Source organism: Cryptomeria japonica, chromosome 5 (assembly GCF_030272615.1).
Source record: "Cryptomeria japonica chromosome 5, Sugi_1.0, whole genome shotgun sequence".
Classification (NCBI taxonomy): domain Eukaryota; kingdom Viridiplantae; phylum Streptophyta; class Pinopsida; order Cupressales; family Cupressaceae; genus Cryptomeria; species Cryptomeria japonica.
The window spans coordinates 646,795,546-646,819,445 of NC_081409.1; the positions used below are offsets into that span (position 1 = coordinate 646,795,546).

The window sequence follows — 23,900 nt, forward strand, 5'->3', positions numbered from 1 at the left end:
AAAGCATGAGTGAAGGATAAAGTTGTGAGTATCAAGTAAGAGAGTTGATTCAGTGTGGATAGATTGGTGTAGTCAAATAGTCAAACATTTTTCCAGAGGTTCTTAATTGGATCTGCTACAAGCAGTCAGTTTATTGTCAGAGCTTTAACTGGAACTTTTCTCAGTTCACCTCTTTTTGTATTGAGCCCTTCTGACAGCAAGCCATTGTATCTGAGCAGTAAGCTCTTCAAGCAGTGAGCCCTCTAGAAATGAGCAAGTTTCCTAATCCCATATAACTAGTTATATTTTTCTTGAGAGTTAACCCTCTCCATGGTTTTTCCCATTTGGATTTTCCACGTATAAAAATCTGGTGTATCTTGTGTCGTTGTGTTATGTTCTATTTTTCATTTCAAGGTTAACTAAGATTAGGTTAAGTTTTAGAACATCAGGATATTATGAGTTTCAATTTTATAAATTAGAGGAATATTGATTCACTCTCCCTCTCAATATCCCATTTTATTCAACAATTGGTATAAGAGCTTGGTCCCTTGTTGCTAAGCTTAACTGCTTGAGGGAGATATTGATTTGAACAGATGGCTCCCATGGAAATAGATGGAGAATATTATCTGGATTAAAAATTGAAGATAAATCTTGAAGATCTTAAAAATGTGTAATTTGAGAATGAAGAATTGAAAGAGAATGTGAAGGTAGTGAATGAGTGTGTAAAGAAACTAAGAGAACAAATCTGGAAGTTCAAAGAAAGACATTGAGAGGTTAACAAGGAATTGAAGCAAGTGAATGAGACAATTGTAAACTTAAAATTGCAGATGGTGGAAAGCAGGAAAGTGGAAGAAAAATTCAAGAGCATAGTTCATTTGAAGGTTGAAGAAAATGGAAAGTTAGAGCAAGAAATATAGAAGCTAAAATTAGAAGCAAGAGTTAGTGAAAGTAGTGCGTTATTAGATCAACTGTTGTTAATGAAGAAAAATCATAAGGATAAGGAAGGATTAGGATTTACCGCTGATTGTTCGAAAGACAACAGTAAAGGGAAATAAAAGATGGAGACTGAAAAAAATATTGAAACTGGAAACAAAGTCCGGAATCTTGGACCAGCTACAAACAAACCTCTTGTTTTGCAACCTAATGCTCAAAGGTACTCATCATTTAATGGCTATTATTTTCAGTGCAATTATTTTGGACACAAAGCTATAGAACGCAAAAGAAATATAAATAAGAATATTCAATATTTTGGATGTAGAAATTTTGAACATAAGGCTAATTACTACAATAATACAGTTATAAGCAGAAGCTATAGAACATTTGTGAATGGAATGAATGGATCGCATATGAATATGCCCTTTCAAGGTTATTGTGGTATATGCTATAAATTTGGTCATAAAGCTAATCAGTGCAGATCTAGAGCAAATTAAATATATTTAATATAGAGGAATGTAAAGTGCTATAGTTGCAACAAATATGGACATTTTGCTAACAAATGCATAAATGTGAAATCTTCGGTGAAGTCAACTGAAGTTAAGAATAAGAATGTCGTGGTCTAGAAAAAGGAAAAAATCAACTAAGACTGCTACACCTAAGTTTGGTGTTGGAGCTTTGTCCTCTAGAATGTTTTTGAGAGACAAATCTATCAATACCCTGTCGAGTGAAAAAGATGCATTATGATTGTAGTTGCAGTGGATTGCGCATGTTGTATTGAAAAATTGGATGATGTCACTTTGATAAGAGAGGTGCGCCTGATGTGTTCACAATATATGCCGCAGTTCTGGTCAATTACTTTTTGTTCATCTAATAGTTCACATTATCATGGAGTTACGTGATTAACCAAAGCCACTCATAGGAGCTAACTCCACAACTTCACCTGCATATGTGGTGTGTGGGCCCTACCGATGATGATAACATACAACTGGACTAGTGAAAAGACAAAATATGGAGGAATGTACGATGTGGCAAGGATGTGGGTCCAAATTTCTCACCTCTTTGGTAATATAATGAACGATTATCTTTTATAGGATTGACGGTCATGATCTTCGTGTGATTACGCGATTAGCTGGACCTACTTGAAAAGGTTAGCTCCACAACACTGAAAGACTTTTATAAGTGGTGGTGAATAAAAAGTAGTAAAGGTCTCCATGCGCTTGTTTCTCATTTATTGTCAACTGACAATGCTCTTGTTGTTGGGGCCTTGACGTTCAAATACGAATTTAAATGGCTAGCTCCCACCATCAAACCAACTTACGTGCCTGTAGTTAATGTGCCTGAATTCCCATTACAATCCAAGATTTTGATTATATTAACTCCATTCTAATTCAATTATGCACTTAGTATGTTCTGAAAATGCTTTGCATCTCTCTTGCAAATTCAAGTTGTTACTGTTAGGGTTTATGTTCTAGGGTTTTCTACATAGGCCAAAATTGCATTTGTTGCATTAGTTATTGATTTCTAAGTATTCTACATTTCTATAAGCTAAATTGATCATTCAAAGTCTCATAGAGGATCATTCTAGCTTTTATTGTGAAACCCTAGCTATTTTGTATCTTTTTACATAAACCCTAATTTTGACAATGGTTTAATCTTATAGCTTGGGCAAGAGGAAATTATCTGAGGAGATAATTGCACAGCTCCTTGGGTCCATAGAAACATAGAAGAGATCTAGGCAAGGGGCAAGACCTAAGGAATTCATCATTGACTATTCTGATGGATGTAGGGATTCTTCAATCCCACCTTGGGGTTTTAGCCTATGGAGAAGGGGATATAATAAAAAAAAGGAACGAATCCTAGTGTCAAACATATGGAATTGTAATCTTGCTAGATTGGTGGTTCCCAATGTATATGTGAACATTGAATTAGTTTCTACTATTGCTAATAATTATAGACCATAGACCAGAGAAGTCTTCGCCAAAGGAGGAGGTAGATTGATAGCCATCACTAAGGAGGTCATTGATGAAATGTTTATGATAAACCCCAATATGGATTGTCTTATTAATTAAGAAGAGTTGGAAAGAGTATAAAAATAATAAAGGGTTGTACAGAGACAACTGGGCTTCTTTTAGGCCGAAGGGCGCTTACAAGAGATGAGATACCGTTGACTTCAAAACAAACTACTCCCTATAATGTTAATTTATTTGCTAGTTATTTTCTAGAAACATATTATGCTTTGTGTCAAGTGTGTGCTGCACATGTAAGAAACATGATTCCTAATTGGATGCTAGTATTATGTGTGGATATCCAAAGCATGGATATCAATAGACCATTTGACTATGCTAACCTAGTGGCGGGGGGTCTCCACAATATCCTCTTTGATTTCAAGAGTGGAGAAACAATGACTTTCAAGTATTTTTTTCTATTGATGTATATTTTCTTGTATAAAGGTCTTAAGGTCTATCCTACAGACCTACATATTACTACTATAGTGAAAGGTGAGTTTCTTCCAGTCTAGGAATGGACTTACATTTGGGATATGAATATGGATGAGTCTAACCATATGGCTTTTGAAAATTTGTTTGTTAGAAAGTATTGAGCATCCTCTAAGGAGAGGTAAGGTGGGGTTTGAGTAAAGAAGTAAAGAATTTCTTAAGGCCTAAAGACCTAACACATGAATTAGAAGTTCCTCACAACTGGGGATCATGATTTTATTTTAAGGATCACATAATCATAAGGATTTTGGGTAGCCCTGTTATTCTCAGGCTTTTGCCTATTACTATTTAGGATAGAGTTTCTTTCCTTGAGATTATGCATCAAATGGTAGAAGCAAAGAAGTCCCTAGTTATATGGGCTCACAAGAAAGGATCATTGCTCCCATCACAAGTTTTGGTAGGGATGTACCATGTTTCTAATAGAAAGGCATATGAAAATTTGGATTCTTTGCTAAATAGCTATTGCCTTCGTTAAGCTCAATACAAATACTATGACTCTGAATGGTTTATTCAGGCCCTTGGAAAGGCAAAACCTCAAAATAATGAATGACATGATGAAGATGAAGATGATATTATCAAAAATATTGAGGATTATAATGATCTAAAAGGGAAGGAGAGGTGGTACTAAATTCAATATGAAGAACACAAGAAGAGGGAAGATAGCACATACTCTCCAACATGGCATATGTTATTTATTCCAAAGCTAAGGATGAATACTATCTTTACTACTTATCCAGATATTGATAGGATTCCTTTTCCTCACGAGAGGCCTAGATTGGATATTGTGCTACTAGTCCAAGAGGTGGAGGAAAGGCTTGGTTCTCCTTAGTCCATTGGTTCCCCCTTTGGTCCTACTTCCCCTCCATCATCTCGTCTACTTGGCCATGAGGAGCCTTCATCTACTCCTACTTTTGTCCAAATTGCATTAGAACCTCTCCTATCACACAGATTGCTTGCACAAGATGCCATGAAAAAACACATGATTGCTTCATCCTTAGGAAGATCATAGTACCAACTTCCAAAAAGCCTAAGAGCTATCACTCCATTTCATTCACTCTCTTCGGGGAGAGATATTTCATTTCAGAATTATGACTGCTTTGAATATTAAGGAGAGGCACCTCTACCACCTCATAGGTTTGACACCAAGTTGGGTGTCAAGATTCAAGACCCCTCTTAAATGTGGGCACTTGATGATTTTAAGCTTGGGGGTGACCTCGATGAATACATAAGGCTGAATGCCCATGAAAAAGTTATCGATGATGATGAGTTCATCAACACAAGGGAGTTCTAATTTTTTGTAATAAGGAACATGCTAGATGAGCTAGAAAGAAGGAAAGGGATTAGGCTTGATAGCCTAAGTAAGGATGAAAGATTCAAACTAAAAATGAATTACTAAGAGCTACCAAGGAACAAATGGCTACCATGATTCCTGAGATGTGAAGGTAGATTGTGAAGAAAAGTGGCGTGCTTCTCCTAGAGAGATGGGATATCTTCTCTACAATAGCTTTTGATGCCTTATGGAAAAGGCATGATATTGACTCTAGATATAATGAAACCACAACAAAGAAATAAGGTGCTCTCAGGAAATTTTTGATGACCACCTTAACCAATTGGTCATTTGGTGTGTGCACTCGGTTACAAGAAGACCAACCCTGAGTCATGAAATGGAGCAATTATTTGGAAGCCTCCTAGTCAAGAGGGTGGTAGATACTACTGCTACAAAGGCCACAAACATGACTTTAAATTTAGAAAATTTTACCCACAAGGTTGCAATGAAGCCAGATGAGGAATTTCATATCCTAAGTGATAAGGTGCAGTCATTGCAAGAGAAATTGTAAGAAAAACAAATATATAAACCTCCTGGTATGATAGAACATTCCTCTCATGAGGTAATGGAATCGAGAAGAGATTTGGCTGAAGTTACGATAGAAATAACAAGATTGAATCATGAAATTGAGATATGGAAAGTAGATACCTCAAGGATAGAGAAGAAGGCAATAACTGAGATAATCCAATCTTTAATTGAGACAAAGATTTGTACAACCTTGGACCATGTCAATGCTACTTGGGATGAGCACATGGAGATCTTGGGACTCCTTGAGGAACATCTTAAGTGGATTTTTTTTGGGGTTTGCTCACTATTTTTCATGAGTAAAACAATTCCAGTGTTAGAGGTAGCTTTGGTTAGGCCTCTTCCTACCTATTTGTATGATATTTTGATTCAGTTCAGAACAAGGTTTGAGGTAATGAATCAAATTTTATTATCCATAAAATGTATACTCAAAGAATAAAGATTGCGCTCAAGAGTTTCTAGTGTCTGGTTACAAGCCACATGCTAGCCCTATTTGACAAAGAAAGGAGCAATGCAGAAGGAAGAAAGGTATTGAGATCAATGACAAAATGGAAGACATAAATTGATCAGCTTTAGACCCAATATTGATAGAAATTTTTATAAATGAAGCATAGATACAGGGGAAGATGTAGTCACACATGGATGCACAGTCAATATTTGATAGTGGGATGACAAAAATGGAGGTTGCAAGATTAGATATAGATGATGACAGCTATCAACAACATATGAGGAGGCTGCAAGAGTTCAAGCAATATGGATTTGAATTCTTGTAATCCTTCTTTCTTCTATTTCTAAATTTTGAATTTTTGAAGCTACGGTTTCCCGCCTTTTTTGAAAATGTTCTTTCTTTTCTTTCTCTTGGTGTATTAAATCAAAAGGAACATATTTCTTATTGGTATTAGATTGTCATTGATGTCAATAGTGGATAATATGTAGTGGATAGAGATGCAGGGATGATAATGTTGGATATTGTTGAGAAGGTTGCCAGAATGATGTGTTGTCATTGATGTCAACATATTCTTCTGTGTATTCTATTGTTGCAGTTAGATTAGATCAGTTGGTTTGGTTAGTGTGTTGCAGTTGAGTTGTTGTGGTTTAATGAGTTTAGAGATACTTATCTCTAGTTGATTCAGCAGAAGTTTCAAAGATTCGCATGGTGATTTGATTGAGTTGTGTGGTCTGGTGTTATGATTGGTTATTGAGTTGTTTGTGTTATTCGGTATTCTTGTTTCTACTCTACATTGCTTTGAAATTGCATTATCTTGGTTTGTGGACCTGACAGAGTATTTGGGACATTCAAATGTGTCCTTAATTCAGATGGTTCATGATTTGGAAGTCCGTAATTGAATCTATCAATTTGGCAATCAGTTCAACATGTGTTCTTGAGGTTTTTTATATTGATGATGTAGATTCTAGTAAAAGATGATGTTGCGGTTATTTTTGTGGTGATTCACATTTCTTGTGGATGTTTCTAGATCATGTTCTATCCGTGTTGTTGGTCTGCATTAATCATTGTGCATGGTATTGATCATTTTCTTGATCCGGTGGTGTTTTTCATGTTATGCGATATTATTGGTGATTGTAGCATGTTGCGGATGATTGAGGCATAATTCTTGGTGGTGTTTCTTGGTTATGGTATTGATCTGGGTCCAAACTATGTCTTAGCCAACATTGTTTTGGTCTACATATATTTGTGAGATGTATCTTCTTAGTATCTATGAGTGTGTGATCGAGTAAGTGTGTGAACAAGTGTTGTGATTTTTCGGAAGTGTGAAGAGAATTGTGTGGTAGAGGAGATCAGATTGTGCTTAACCAAAACTGTAACCAGGCATTGGGAGATGCTATTTTCACAGTTCATTTAATCTGGATTGTTTTCTAATCTTTGTAAGGCAATGATCCTTCCTAAGAGTTGTAGCCCTTCTTGTTCTTGAGTAGTGAACTCTAGGTAGTGAACCTGAATGTATGTGCATTCCCTATTGTAATATTTACATTTACTCCTAATAGGGTATTATCTCATTGTGGGTAGGTTCCCACCATGGTTTTTCCCTTAATCAGGTCTTCCACGTCAAAAATACTGGTGTTATGTGTGTTATTGATGTGGTGTTGATTTGTTTTTTTATTGTTAATAATCATATCTGAATTTAAGTTTGAGTTGTGTAGAGTTTGTGAGAAAATTGATTCACCCCCCTCTCAGTTTACTGCATTGTTGCCAACAATTGGTATTAGAGCTAGATCCTCTAGAAGAAGCTTGATTGCTTGAAGAGATCTACAATGGAAACCTTTTCTTTTAAGAAGGACAGTCCAAGATTTGATGGAACGAATTACACTCTTTGGAAGAACGGGATGGAATGTCATTTGAGATGCATCAGTGGAGGCTATTGGAAGATTACTAAGAATGTGTATAATGCTCCTCAAAATGGTCCTACTACTCCAAATGAGATAAAAGAAGCTGAATTCAATATTAGAACTAAGGAAGAATTGCTAAGTGCCTTGTCTGATTCTGAGATGACTAATGTGATGGATTTGGAAACTGTTCATGAGATATGGAAGAAGCTAGAGGCTTTGTATGAAGGTGATAGCTATGTGAAAGTTGCTAAGTTGTAGAGATTAAAGGGAAAGTATGAAATGATGAAGATGGCTAAAGATGATAATATTACCTCCTTTATGCAAAAAGTGAATGAGTCGGTGTTGAACATCAGATGTGCTAGTGGAGTATTGGAAGAATCTAAGATTGTTGCTAAAGTGTTGAGATCCTTGCCTCCTGCTTACAAGCATAAGGTTGCTACTATTGAAGAGATTCAGACTGTGACTAGAGATATGTTGATTGGTAAGCTTGCTTCTTTTGAGTTGAGTGAGTTTGGTGTAGCCCCTCCTAAATTTGAATCTGCATTTAATGCTATTGTATCCAAGAAGCAAAAATATGATCTGGGAGAAAGTTCACAAAGAGTATTCAGATATGAGAAGGAGATGGGAGAGCTTGAAGAAGATGAAAGAGAGCTTGAATATCTTGAAGCCCTGATTGCTAGAAGATTGCCTAAGGGTGTCGGTAAGTATGAAGGAAAGCTAACTCTTAAATGTTTTTCATGCAATTAGATAGGACATTTTCCCTCAAGGTGTCCGAAAAGAGTTTCTAAGAATCCAGTTAAGCCCCATAAGTCTAACTATTAGAAGAAGTGTTATTTTGTTGTTGTTGAAGGTGTGAGTGATGATGAGTATGAGAAAGGAAATTCAAGAGATGAGTGGGTGTTCATTGCTATCAAGGAAGATGATATAATGACTGTTGATTCTACTAGCTCGTTGAAGAGAAAGCTTTAGCTGCTAAGATTGAAGAGAAAGATGAATGGGTTATTAGTAGTGGTTTCTCTCATCATATGGTAGGGGATAAAATTAAGTTTGTGAGTATGGAAAAGTATGATGGTGGTGTAGTGAGATTTGGAGATGACATAGCTGGTATAATCCATTGTAGAGGTTCTATTTGTCTTGATGGTAAGCATAACACCAATGGTGTCTTGTATGTTTATGGTCTAAAGCATAGTCTTTAGAGTGTTGGACAGATGGTTGATAAGGGATATGATTTGCAATTCAAGAATGGTAAATGTAAGATCTTGAGTAGCTCCGGAACTGAAATTGCATCAGGTACAAAGACTAAAGGTAATATCTTTTACTTGAATGTTGGTGATAAAATTGTTGAAAATATTCAGGACTAACCAAGTTACTGAGAGGGGAGGGGTGAATCAGTAACACTTAAATCTTTTAATTCATTTCTGCACTTGCATATATTAAACCATTCATCCTTTTAATCTACTGCATGCATGGAAATATAATCATTCACAACACATAACACAAAGATTTGGTGACCCAGAAACCTTCCAAATAGAAAGTAAAACTGGGGTGGGGATGGTACCCACAAAACTTTGGTACTGCAGTAAAAGTTGGCCGGTTAAGGCTTACAATGATCACTTCTGATGATCTGCCCTGTTAGAAGAAAATTTGGACTGCTAGGTCCACCTTGTTAGAGGATTTACAAACATACAATGAAGTATGCACTCGGTTAAGAGATTTACAAAAGACTGTTAAGTCTACCCGGTAAAAGGATTTACAAACTGATTCAACTGTTAGGATGAAACAGTAGATCTTGACTTACAACTTTATTGCTGATAAGATCCTTTGAGTATTGATCTCCTTCTGAGATAGATATGTCGATTCTGCTCCTTTACTGACTCTGCGAAAATGTTCTGGTCTGCTGCCTTAATGCAGTTTCTGCTCTACTCTTTCTAATTTCGCATATCCATACATCTTACATTCATTCATACTACAGATGGTATAATACATCACATATATATACCGTCCATAATTACATTTACATTTCATAAAGTCGGCCTCATACAAATTAATAACATAAACTCATTCTTAAGTCGGCCTTACATAGGTGAACAAAATATTACTGAGTCGGTAGATACTCGGTTCCTCAAGCTGGCTCGGTGATCTTCTGATACACGGTGTCCACTACAGTACTCGGCATTGTCATGCTCTCGGTAAGAGTAGAAGCTTGGTCCATACTAGTCCTGAAGTGTAGCTTGGAACTCGGTAGCTGTGGTGACTCGGTAGATATAGTGTCACTCGGTAACCACTGGTGACTCGGTGAGAACTGACTTCTCGGTAACTGCTGTTTGTCTCATATGCTCGGTGACAGTCTTACTGCTCGGTTTGAACTGTTTAATCGGTGAGCTTTACTGAATGCTCGGTATAGGCTGTAGACTGAGTGATGAGCTCGGTAACCATTCAAAATCGAATAAGTGTTTTCACTAAGTGTATTCACTAATGACAAATATATCATTATTCCAACAATCTCCCCCTTTGGCATTAGTGACAAAAACACTTATGAGACAAAAATGAATCTGTCATGCTGACTTGATTCTTCAAAATTGATATCAATTGTAGATTGCTGTATATACCTATATATCTCACTGTACATAGCTCCCCCATAGAATATACATATGATTCTATACACTTATCTCTATACCAATTGTTATTTACATTCTCCCTTGATCATTCTCCCTTTGTCTCTAATAATATGTTCCATATTCTTCCCCTTTTTGACAATAATGCCAAAGAATAGATAACTCAAATAGAAATATTAAAGTGTGAGATAAACTCTGAGTGTACTTGTTTGATATGAGCCAAGGTCTTTTCCCAATTTTCTTGCAAAATTGTGCAAATAGACAATGCAACTTGAACTTTGGCTGAGAGTTCAATTACATGCTCTGCAACTGAAAAAATGTTATCATGGATCAATGTTTTGGAATGTGTAATGTGTTTCTGCATTGTATCCATGTTAGGGAGGATCATATTCTGAATATCTAACAATGTAGACCGGATCCTTGCATCTTCCCTGAGTAATTCTGATTGCTTATCTAATAGGAATCTGATGTTTGAATGGTGAGTTGAGCTTGAGCTGGGGTCAAGCTGCAACTGTTGTGCACTTGCTTTCAGATCATCATCAATTTTCTTCAGTTGATCTCTGATTCCTTTTGTGAACTCGGTAACATCACATAACTTTGCAAAAAATGAAGTTACATTATTAAAAGAATTTTCTAACTTGGCCAAAATAGTGGTCAATTCAACTTGTTTTATTGCTATCTGCTGAGCAATGTGCTCAAGCACCTTGTTATCAAATTTCTTCTCGGTTCTTTCTATCAGTTTCTCTTCTCCTGATGAGTCCTCATTGAATCTATTCACAGCCTCTTCGAGTTGTAGCAAAATGTGTTGAGAGGGATCAACTTTTATACCTAAGGCATCTGTGAGAATGGTCTTTGCACCGTTTATGATGTTGAATTCCCTGTCTCTCTCACTTCTTAGTTGTTTTTGTTTTGCTTTCTGTTCTAACAACTGGATGATCAATCTCATTTCATCAATTGATGCAGTATTGAGGTCTATTTGTGGAATGACAATCTCTTTATCCAGATCTATATCATCCTCTATAGCCTTTTACCAACTTAGGAGGAATCCTAAACCTGTTGTTCATTTTGTCCTTAAATTCTTCAAAATAATTATCCATTACTGTCTCAAAATTCTGACCTATTTCTGCTATAAACTCATTTATCTGATACAAAATTGGAGTATCCTTCCTCCATACTACTGTGCCTTTAGAAGGGAAAAAGTTTTGTACATAGAAAAATATTCAAATCAACAAAGAACCAAATTTGCATGGATTATTCTTTGATGTCCTTATACTGTCCATGTTCTTGTTGAATTGTGTTAGTAAAACCTCTGCTAGGTCAAAATCTATGTTCTTCTTTACTACCTTGTAGGCAAGGTCTACTGCCTCACATGCCACACTATTTAGCCTACTGGAACTATACAGCTTATATGCAATGATAATAATACCAAATTTAAGTTCAACATCAGATACATTGTTAATTTTCAATCCTCTGCCATCCCATTCGGCAAGAGTTAACTCCTGCAGTTCGTCCCGACCTAGGGTTTTGGTGGATTTTGCTTTGTCTGACATCGGTAAACCTGTGATTCTATGAATCATCTTCTTTGTTATTAAGATAGGTTGATCTAACCATAGTTGCCCATCATGTACACGGCTCAATACATACCTAATCCATTTCACTTGAAAGTTTCTTGGTAGGTGTGGGATATGGGTCAAACCTTTGATTTCCAAATGTCTATGCTCGGGTTTTAGGGTTTTGTCAACACATAGCTGACTTAGGGCATTGTCCATTTCTAAAGTCCCTAACTCCTGAATAGTGCATTTGAAATGAGTACGAATGTCATTGATAAGAAGTACCTTGGAAGGGATTCTGGACTGTGCTCCATTTGGGTCGAGTGATTCTGCGATCGCTGGAACGAGTTTGAAGTTCGGCGCTGTCCATTTAACTCCTTTCACTAACATATTGGAAGTCTTCTTCGCCTTGCTCCTGCTGGTGGTGCTAGTGGAAGTCATTGCTGAATGGAACGAGTTCTTTTTAGATCCTTCGCTGCAAATTCATCTTAAATCTCCTTAAGCACTTTGAAAACCTAAGCTCTTCGAATGCTGAATAACGCGGTGAAGAATGAAGTCAATTTTGCCCTTTTTATTAAAATTCTGTCATTAATGCTTGATAAGTGGGTAGGTGAGATGACTTAATGACTTTAGTGATTGCTCGGTAAGACTGACCTAACTCGGTAAGGTCTGTAGTTTTACCATGCTCGGTAACATTCAACTCGGTAAGTGACTTTTCTGTATGTATCGGAAATACTGATTTCATCGATTATGCTTTTGTATTTTGGAACTGCTTATGGTAAGGCTTTGAAGATGCAGTTCCTTATCTTCTTTAATGGATCTAATTTGTAATGGTGGGGTCACCCAATTCTTGAGTGACAGGACCATTGCTTGAATTATCCTGCTTGGTAGATTTAGGAACCCACTGCTGTCTCATCTGTTTCCAAATGTTGTCAGCTTTAGCTTTCTTTTCATCTTCAACCTTCTTTGTGTTCATGCAGTTCTTGGCTATATGTCCAAGTTCAGTGCATGTATAACATCTTACGGTTGTATCTTTCTTCCTTAGATGATGCCTTGTACAATTCATCCCAATGTGTCCATATTCTCCACAATAATGACATCTGCACCAGGTATTGTAATCCCAACCAAATATTGCTTTGACAATTTGTTCTGCTAGAGTGAATGTCTTTGTTCTACATTCTGATGCCTTGTGACCTTGTTTCTTGCATTTGTGACATTTGCCTTCAAATTTTGGTTTTTCCTTGCATTCACTAGCCTTGTGACCATGCTGATTACAGCTGTAGCATTTGCCTTTGAATCTTTTCTTTCCATTGCTCCAACATTTGTTTGATGTGTGACCTGTCTTACCACAGTAATTGCATGTAGGTCTTTGATTTCTTTGGCTACCTTGCTCGGAAGATTAACCTTCTTCATTCTAACCAAGACCAGCTTTACCTTTTTGTTTGTGAAGATTTTGCTCATTTGATTGATCCAAGTCTGTTTGAGATTTCATCATCCTTTCATTTGCTTGCTTTTGAATATCTAGCTCATTTTCCAAACTTTCATTCTATTCTTTGAGAATTCTGATCTCTTCATTTGCATTGGAGAGTTGCTCGGTGAGATTTTCATGCTGTACAATTTCATTGTTTCTTCCTTCTATTTCATTTTGCATTTTATTCCTTTGTTCCAGGATTTCACAAAATCTTGCAGACTGAATTTCCTATTCTCTTCTTAGCATCCTTACTTCTTTTTGCAGTAATCCATTTTTTTCTAGGAGTTCTTTGATTGCATTGTTTGCTTCATCTACTTCATTTGAACTACTTGTAGGAAAGAGATCTTCAATTTTTGTTTCAACATACTCATGATCATTTATTTCTTTTGCTAGTTCCTTTCTTCTTTTTAGGGATTGGGAAAGATGTTCTCTTGCTTCTTTGAGTTGTGCTATGGCCATTTCCAGATCTAGCTTTTCATTCTCAATAGCTTTGTCAAGTCTGAATATCTCCATTGTCTTGATCTTTTCTCAAGCTGTCAAACTTTTACTCTGAGAACCACAATGCTCTGATACCAATTGTTGAAAATATTCAGGACTAACCAAGTTACTGAGAGGGGAGGGGTGAATCAGTAACACTTAAATCTTTTAATTCATTTCTGCACTTGCATATATTAAACCATTCATCCTTTTAATCTACTGCATGCATGGAAATATAATCATTCACAACACATAACACAAAGATTTGGTGACCCAGAAACCTTCCAAATAGAAAGTAAAACTAGGGTGGGGATGGTACCCACAAAACTTTGGTACTGCAGTAAAAGTTGGCCGGTTAAGGCTTACAATGATCACTTCTGATGATCTGCCCTGTTAGAAGCAAATTTGGACTGCTAGGTCCACCTTGTTAGAGGATTTACAAACATACAATGAAGTATGCACTCGGTTAAGAGATTTACAAAAGACTGTTAAGTCTACCCGGTAAAAGGATTTACAAACTGATTCAACTGTTAGGATGAAACAGTAGATCTTGACTTACAACTTTATTGCTGATAAGATCCTTTGAGTATTGATCTCCTTCTGAGATAGATATGTCGATTCTGCTCCTTTACTGACTCTGCGAAAATGTTCTGGTCTGCTGCCTTAATGCAGTTTCTGCTCTGCTCTTTCTAATTTCGCATATCCATACATCTTACATTCATTCATACTACAGATGGTATAATACATCACATATATATACTGTCCATAATTACATTTACATTTCATAAAGTCAGCCTCATACAAATTAATAACATAAACTCATTCTTAAGTCGGCCTTACATAGGTGAACAAAATATTACTGAGTCGGTAGATACTCGGTTCCTCAAGCTGGCTCGGTGATCTTCTGATACACGGCGTCCACTACAGTACTCGGCATCATCATGCTCTCGGTAAGAGTAGAAGCTCGGTCCATACTAGTCCCGAAGTGTAGCTTGGAACTCGGTAGCTGTGGTGACTCGGTAGATATAGTGTCACTCGGTAACCACTGGTGACTCGGTGAGAACTGACTTCTCGGTAACTGCTATTTGTCTCATATGCTCGATGACAGTCTTACTGCTCGGTTTGAACTGTTTAATCGATGAGCTTTACTGAATGCTCGGTATAGGCTGTAGACTGAGTGATGAGCTCGGTAACCATTCAAAATCGAATAAGTGTTTTCACTAAGTGTATTCACTAATGACAAATATATCATTATTCCAACAATTTGTTTGATTGCTCAGATTGATGAAAGTTGGTTATAGCATAGAAGGATGTATCATGTAAAATTTGACTGCATGGTTAAGATAAGTTCCACTCAAGCTGTAAGAGATCTACCTAGGATTATAAATCCTTCTAATTAGGTATGTAAGGAATGTCAGTTAGGGAAGAAGACAAGAGTTTCTTTCAAAAGAAAATAGTATACTTCTAATGGGATATTGGATCTTTTGCATACTGATTTGTGTGGTCCCTCTAGAGTGAGAAGCTTGTAGGGTGACAAGTATTTCATGTTGTTGATTGATGACTATTCAAGGATGATGCGGGTTATCTTCTTAAGGGAGAAGTCTGAAGCATTGGAGAAGTTCAAGATTTTCAAACCTATGGTTGAGATAGAGACTGATAAGAAGCTAAAGTATTTGAGCTCTGACAGAGGTGGAGAACTTACTTTCCATAAGTTTAATTCTTTTTGTGAGGAGCATGGGGTAAAGAGACAGTTATATGCTCTGCGAACCCTTCAACATAATGGTATTGTGGAGAGGAAGAACAAGAGAGTTAAGGAAGCTTCTAGAACCATGATGATTGAAGGAAATGTTTTGCATATTTATTGAAGAGAAGCTATGAGTACTGCAGTGTACACTCTTAAACGGGTGCATATTAAAGATGATACCAGTAAGACTCCTTATGAGTTATGGTTTGGTCATGCTTCTACAATTAGATATTTCAAAAATTTTGGTGGTAAATGATATATTAGAAGAAATGAAGATCTAGGGAAGTTTGATGCTAGAAGTGATGAAGGAATCTTTCTTGGTTATTCTACTAAGAGTAAAGCCTATTGGTGTTATAGTAAGAGATTGAGGAAGATTGTTGAAACTGCTAATGTGAAAGTGGATGAAGGAAATGAGTATTTGTCCAGATGCTTCAGATATGATTCAGATGATCAGATTGTTAGTGCAGATAAAGGAAAGCATGTGCAGACCCAAAACCAAGTTCAATTTGCTCCAGAAAATCTTGAGAATGAAGGAGAAGCTAGTGCAAAAGAAAGAATTCAAGAGTCTGAGAATCATGGAAATCCTTAGACTCTCAAGTATGTAAGGTTAAATCATTCAGAGAATCAGATTATAGGTGATAAGAATAAAGTTGTGATGACTAGGAGAAGTGTTGTTGAAGAGTATTGCTTGATTTCTAAGATTGAACCTAAAGATGTTAATGAAGCTTGTAAAGATGTAAGTTGGGTTAAAGCTATGGAAGAAGAGTTGAATCGGATTGAAAAGAATAATACATGAATTTTAGTTCCCAGACCCAAGGATAAGAATGTAATTAGAACTAAATGGATGTTTTAGAATAAATTGAATGAGCAAGGTGAAGTTGTTAGGAATAAAGAAAGACTTGTTTGTAAGGGTTATTCTCAGATGGAAGGTATTGATTTTGAGGAGACTTTTGCTCTAGTAGTAGAATTGAAGTTGTTAGACTATTTCTTGCTTATGCAGCTTAGAAAGATTTCAACATGTATTAGATGGATGTTAAGCCACCCTTTCTTAATGGTGACCTGGAAGAAGAAGTCTACATTGAGCAACCAGATGGTTTTCAGTTGACAGATTAGAAAGATATGGTTTGCAGGTTGAAGAAAGCACTGTATGGGTTAAAGCAAGCTCTAGGAGCTTGGTATACCAGATTGGAGAAGTATCTGATGAAGCTTGAATTTAATAAAGGTACTACTGATGTTAATCTGTACTTTAATATTGATAGTGATAACATCTTGATTGTTGAAGTTTTTGGTGATGATATTGTTTTTGGTGGAAATGATGGTTTGTGCAAGAAGTTTGTTGATGATATGCAAAATGAGTTGGAGATATCTATGATAGGTGAGATGAAATTCTTTTTGGGATTGCAAATTACTAAGTTGGATAAAGGTATTTTCATATCTCAATCTAATTATGTGAAGAAATTGTTGAAGATGTTTGGTTTGGATGATGTAAAGCCAGTGGGTACACCTACAAGTGGTCCTCTAGACCTGCTATCCTCTACATAAATGATTTTCTGGTCATGTCTACTTCCCCCAGTCTCCATGTCCTGCTCCTCTGTGGATATCATCTCATCCTGAACCTAATCTGTGATAGGAGTGGCCCTGTGTTGTGTCTCGCCTTGGCCAACTGCCATGTCATGTGGTGAAGGCAAAATGGGAAGGTGAGGTGCAAGTGCAAACTTCCCGAGCCACCCATCCAAGGATGCATCCATATCATCGTCAACTAATGCACCCAACACTGCCAAATCCTCTTGGCCGTCCCCTCCCGTGTCTTCCATCAGTACGTCCATAGAATTATTCCCTCTGAGGGGTGTCGTACTACCCTCAACTATTACGGTCACCTTCTTCGTACTAGTACATGTCTTACTAGTACCTACCTCCTATAGGGCTACCTCCTGGCTCTCATCATTTTGCATGGTGTCAGCTTCCCTGGCATGTTGCACATCCATCCCTGCCATCGTATGGTCCACCACTACTATGTCGCCTAAGTCTCCACTCGTACGGTCTGTTGGTCCACTAGTACGATCTACTCCTGGTACGACTTGTCATTCTAGTACGACCAGGCCTATCTATGACAATGACACTCACCTTTGTTATGAAGGCACCCCTTCGTCAACCTTTTTGAACAACACTCCTACTGGTCTCACATCACCTACCGGGCTAGCCACTGTGAGTGCTTCCTTGGGTACTAGGTGCACGGAAGGAGGCAATTTGGGATGTGTAAATTTCACCCGAGTGCTTCTCCACTGTACTCGCAACCCTCCATGCTCTGGATGCTCTCCTTCCTCATCCCCTTCCTATTGTTGTGACTCTACTTCTTCTTCTTCCTCTCCTCTGGCATTGTGTGGTGCCATGCGGAATCCCTCATCCCCACTCTCATGTTCCTCTATTTCCTCTACTTCCTCATTTGAGTCTTTCATGCCGCTATCTTCTTCCACCTCTACTTCTATGTCCAACTTCCTCCTCTTCATTGGTTGCATGGCATCTCCAAGGGTGTCCACGTGAACATAATAGTACATGGAGGGTTGGTTGGGTTCCACCCTACTGCATGGCTCAAAAGTACCCCACATTTCTTACCTGTGTACGTATTGCATCTAGAAACAAACTCATGGCATGGTGGCATGTATAGAATGTTTTATTCTCTAGGTTGAGGAAATTAGGAATCCTTTCTGATAAGAGTTGCGCCCACTAATAGACCTTACCACACTTGATGTCGTTCATCAGTTCTATCATCCAGATGGCTATGTCAGATGCTCGGTTGTCCCCTATGAGTCTGCTTTTCACCAAATCCATCAACATCCTCCACTCCCCGGGTGCAATGAAAGCACGCTTCAGTCCTCTACTATTATTTGTAGACCAAACACCATTCCACTCTTCTTCCGTCAAATAATCCCTGCACACCAACTCTAGCAACCATTTTTTTCCTCCCTGGTGAGGTTCTTGGTTGGTTTCACTACAGATGCTCCCATATTGGGTATACCAAATACCCTCTTGAAGTCCTCAGCTTTGAAAGAAATCCTAACTGTGCAGCCCTGGAACTGAATAATGGAGGCTCTCTCATGGCGGTTGTATTTGGACACCATAGTACGAAGCACAGGTTCAAAAGTCTTAATATTAAACATCGACATTTGGATGGCATGGTCCACCTATGCTTTTCAGAGATAATCTTTTATCACATGGTCGAAAGGGTTTTTCTCCTAACAAGTATGACATTCACTACCAGTCATAGTCTCAAAAGCCACACTTTTTATAGTGATTCCTTTCGGGTCCTTTTGTATTTTTGGCCTGATCTTCACCTTCTTGCTGTTGCTGCTAGGCTTCATAGCTGTCATGGTGGTGCTATGGTTGCCTTGCCCTCCATACTGATTTTTCCCTTTATCACTTTCTGATCCCTGGTCATTATTATAACTATCCGAATTTGTTGCACGCTTGTGGTCCCCCCAACTAGTACGGACCATCGTAGCAAGTTCCCTGCCAAGCCTATTATAATGCCTGCACGTGATACTTCCAGACTATACGTTTTCTTCAACTTGTACAAAATCTACCCATAGCTCCATACAGATGGCTATAATTCCTACACAGATGCCTTTGATTCTTTTCTGCAACTTCTCCCTGCATGTACGGATGCCAAAGCTGAATTAATTTTATGGTTGTTGACTGTACAAGGTACACACCCCCTTATGTTGGTCGTACGATCTTTCTTGTTCTCTTGCTAGTATCCATACGCTATCGTACGGATTGATTTGCTCCTTACCATGTCTGACAAACCTTTTTTCCTACAGTACGACCCCCATGAGTTCATACGTGTGTACTGTATGGACTCCTTGGTTTGCTAGTCGTACACCCTATGGATTAAACTAATACACTTCGCGTACCACTTCTCCTACCCTGTTCATACATGTTGACCGTATGAGATCCGAATTGGTTCGTACTAATGAGTTTGCCAAACATACAATCTTAGCTCAGGCTGCTTTACAATGTACGAATCTGTACGATCCTGTACTTCGACTTCTGCCTTCACTCAATTTTCTTCCTTTGCAAATTCTGCTTCTACAAATTCAATTTCTCCTATGTAATGTTTAAAAATGGGCTCTTTGGGGATTTTTATAATCTTTTGCACTTTCTAGAGTTAGGTTTAGGCATAAATACTTTATCAATTTTTAATAAAATAATCTCCTTTTTATTAAATGTATCTTTCCTTTATTTACTTCCATTATTTTTTCCTTGTCTTTTAATTTTCTAATATTTGCTAACTCTGTCCCTTTTATTCTTTCCATATGCTTTTTTTTTTCAATTTTTAATACCCTCTTCCTTAGATAATTTTTTAAAATCTTCCCTCGACAATGTTTTTGAATGCAATTTCTTGTACCTTCAACTTACTATCGTATCCAAGGGCCCATTTTTGTCATTCAGCTCTCCCTTTTTGATCTTTAGAATAGCTTATCTCCTCTTCTGACACTTGTACATAACATTTTTTCTCCCTTGGCTTCCTTTTTGACGTACGGATACTTGATTTTTTCATTCTTATTTTCTTCCATCTTTTATTTGGTCCTTCGTTGGCATCCTCGTCCTCTATGTTCCTTTCCACTCCTGAAGGATCGTCTTGAGATCTTAACTTAATCTCTGAATCATGTAGACACATACATATGTACAGAAACCTCATGTAGCATTCTTCTGCACAACACGTCCCCACGTACTCCAGATCCCATATCTTATCCACCAACGGAGCGGGTCCCACTCCCTTGTACTGCTCATCGATGTATCGGCCTTTGTATTGCTGGTACCACGTTAGCCTTTCCCCATTCACCTCTGGAGGTCCCGCGGGGTTAGGTATCACCCGGTACAATGAATTTGGTCCAGCCTCTAGTTCTCTTAGTTGTGAGGCTATGATGAACAAGTCTTCGATTTTCAACACCATCTTCAAATAGGGACCTATTGTTGCTCCGTATTCCTCTATATCAGAATAGCTATGCTGACAAGGAGACTGAGGAGGTGTATCATAATAGCTACCAAGGGTGGAATGGCAAATTTACCCTATGCTAATAGACCAAGCTATGCTGATAGGGGAAAATGAAGAGTTGACCTTTTGGTTGTGATTTCAAAATAACCTATTTTGATGGCGTTCGTCACCGTGGAGTTTGATCATCGGGATAACATATGTTGATAATGAGAGATCGACAATATGTCATTGGTATAACTTGTTCTATCATTTTGGCATATTTTCTCTATGTCGATAGTTATGACTGTTTTGATGAATGGTTGTCTGGCTTAAAATCTTTAGTTCGGGATAGCTTATGCTGATAAAGGGTGAGATAATTGTGTGTCATCGGAATGACTTGTTCGATCATTCTCACCATTTTTTCCTATGCTGATAGTGGTGGTCATCCTGATAAGTGGTTGTTTGGCATGAATTTTTTCAGTTAGGAGTTTGTTTGTCACTACGGAGTATGCATTTCGGGATACCTATGTCGATAAAGGGAGGTAGATAGTATGGCATCAGAATAACTTGTTCGGTCAATCTAGCATGTTTTCCCTATGCCGATAGTTAATTATATACCAATGGAGCTTTGAGAAACCGACTTCGGGATTGCTATAGTGATGAACATTTTTTGCAGACCGCATAACATGAAGGTTAGTCTCAACATGGAAATTGACTAATCTGTGTAGCCCGATGGTCCATATGGACCTTGACCGACCTTGACCATTTGAACTAGATGAAGAATAAGAGGACAAGTGGCTCCTTGGTGGATAGAACAAATTAGATATGTTGTAATCGGTGATGGTGGATCTCATATAGTCATCAAACCTGTCTGGGTAGATCGATAAGATGATAGTAATCTCATTAATCGGGATTGAGTTGCAGATGCTTGATGGGATCCAAATGATTGATAGAGGTAGGATCAGATTTGGAGTATAGATCAAGCTTGCTAAAAATAGCAACCCAGTGGAAGAAAGTGAATTGAACATAACCCCAAAGGGCAGAAAACAAAGTAGGGTCAGTCGATTCAAAAGATCAAATCCAATCTACTGCAGACCATATTTTAGAAGGGTAGATTCAGATTACTAAGTTTATTAATATATGTACTGATCAACCTGAAGATAGTTAAAACACATTTAATGTATGCAACTAGTCTGAAATCATTATGTAGACAAAGAATAAGATCTTATTAAAAAAGAGAGTTGAGAGTAGGTAGAGCAGTCTGATATGATTATATGGGAGTAGATGAGAAAGAGATATTTCTAAAACTAAAGACATCTCTTGAAGTTGATTGTGTGAAAGATGTTATGTGCCTAAGTGAAGAGCACTGCTAAATAGTATAGATAGAGAGAGTTAGAGTGTGAGCAGTTGCAAAAACAGAGTAGTGAGGGTTGTTGTAGCAGCAGAAGATTGAGGACAGAGAGTAGTCTGAGATAGGTGAAGCTGAGGCATAGTAAAGAAGACAAAAGAGTATAGAACAAAGAAGAAGAACAAATAATTGTTTGTAGAGAACTGATAGAGTGTAATCCTTAGAAATAGAGAGTCATTCTCAAGATATGAGAATTTTGTAGTGTTACGAAATTCATTTGTAACCTTGCTTTATCATTGTAAACTTGAATCTTATTATATTTGTTCTTGTTTACTAGACCATTGTTACTCATGTTTTTACTTTTGCAGAATTTTGCAATGTGACTAGATTTGTTGCATGCATAATAGACAACACTCCTTTGCATAGGCCTAAAGTTCATTTGATTAGGTCTCATCCTCCATTGATTTGAAATATGCCCAAACATTCCACAAGCATAACATCTCTTATTCTGAAAGTTGTTCATTACTGTTCTGTACATGTTTGACTTATGTCCAAAGTTGTTGCATATTAAACATTGATCGGTAAAGGTAGGACCATTGTTCATCATATTATTCATCCTACTTCTGCATTGCTTTGCCATATCACTGAATTTACCACAAACAAAACATTTACCATTGTATTTATAGGCAGTAGGTTGTCTTACTGGAGGTTACTTGTTCTTATACTGATGACCAGACCCGAAGAATTCTCCTTTCTCAAATCTAAGTCCTCACATGTCTTTTCCATGTCTTTGACTTTCTAGCATCTCATCCAACTGGATTGGACTAGCTTTGAATTTTTTTTTGTACTCATTAGCAATAGAAAGCTCATCTCTCAGAATTATGATCTACCTTTTAAGTTCGTCTCCATCATTCTTGCATTGCACCAATTCAAGATTCAACTGATCATTCTCATATGTCATTCTGCAACATTCATCATATCTGTCCTTCAGTGACTGAGTTAGGGTTTCTTCATTCTTCTTTCGATCTTCTATCTCCTTTGTCAGCTTCATAACAATGGATTGTATTCCATTCTTCAAAACAACATTCTCTCTAGCCATCTTCTCACATTCATCTGTTTTGTCTTCTAGGGCTTGATTATCAATGCTTTGTTCTTCTTTCTCCTTCAGCTTATCCATCAATTCCTTTCTCTTGTCTCTAGAAGTGCTCACTTGATCTTTCAGTGTCTTAATGAAATCTTTAGATGCATTCAGGTTTCTTTTTCAGGGAACTTACTTCTTTTCTTGTTGCATCAAGAACTTCAAGTGCCACACTAAGTTGTCTTTGCAAACAGAGTCCATTGATTCAATCTTTCGGATCTTCCTCAAGTTATTAGGCTTCTTTAGAGGAACTAGGCTCTGATACCAATTGTTGGAATCAATGAACACTGAGAGGGGGGCGGGTGAATCAGTGTTCTATAATTTTCAAACTTATAATTTGATTCTTAAACCACCAGATGCATGAGAAAGTAATCAAAGTGCAGAAACATAAAATAAACAACCACACAACCATAACACCAAGCTTTTTACGTGGAAACCTGAAAAGGGAAAAACCATGGTGGGATTTGAACCCACAATATTATTATTCTATGGCCAGTAGTAGAACAATATTAGAGAAAGGGAATGCACTTGCATTCAGGCACACTACCTAGAGCTCACTACTCAAATACAAAATAGGGCTGCAACCTCAGAGAATTCACTGTCCTAAAAATGAGATATAATAGTAAATACAATGTCTGAACTGGAATACAACATCTATAAATGCCAGGAATTAGTTCCGGTTAGGCTCAAAATGATTCGTTGTCACTATTCTGAAAGACTTCTATGTTCTATTTTTCTATCAAATATCGGATCCCCAAGACTCAAGATGCGCATGTGAAACTGCGCTCAATATTCCCAAAACATTCTCTCTCACACCTTATCTCCCAAAATCATCATCCAAGTCAATCTTATATATCTGCAATGCAAGAATGGATCTCCAACAAGTCGACTTCACAAAACTACAAAATATGAAATGTGTAGTCTCATGTTGTCTCAATCCACCATAAATCCATATACCGGACCTAAAACATGAG

General features: G+C 37.5%; 1 protein-coding gene across 2 annotated transcripts in view; it reads left to right on the forward strand.

Annotated features, from left to right (window-relative positions):
• LOC131078454 (MADS-box transcription factor 14-like) overlaps positions 1-23,900 on the forward strand; it is a 57,569-nt gene that overhangs the window by 16,503 nt on the left and 17,166 nt on the right. The window lies entirely within an intron of this gene.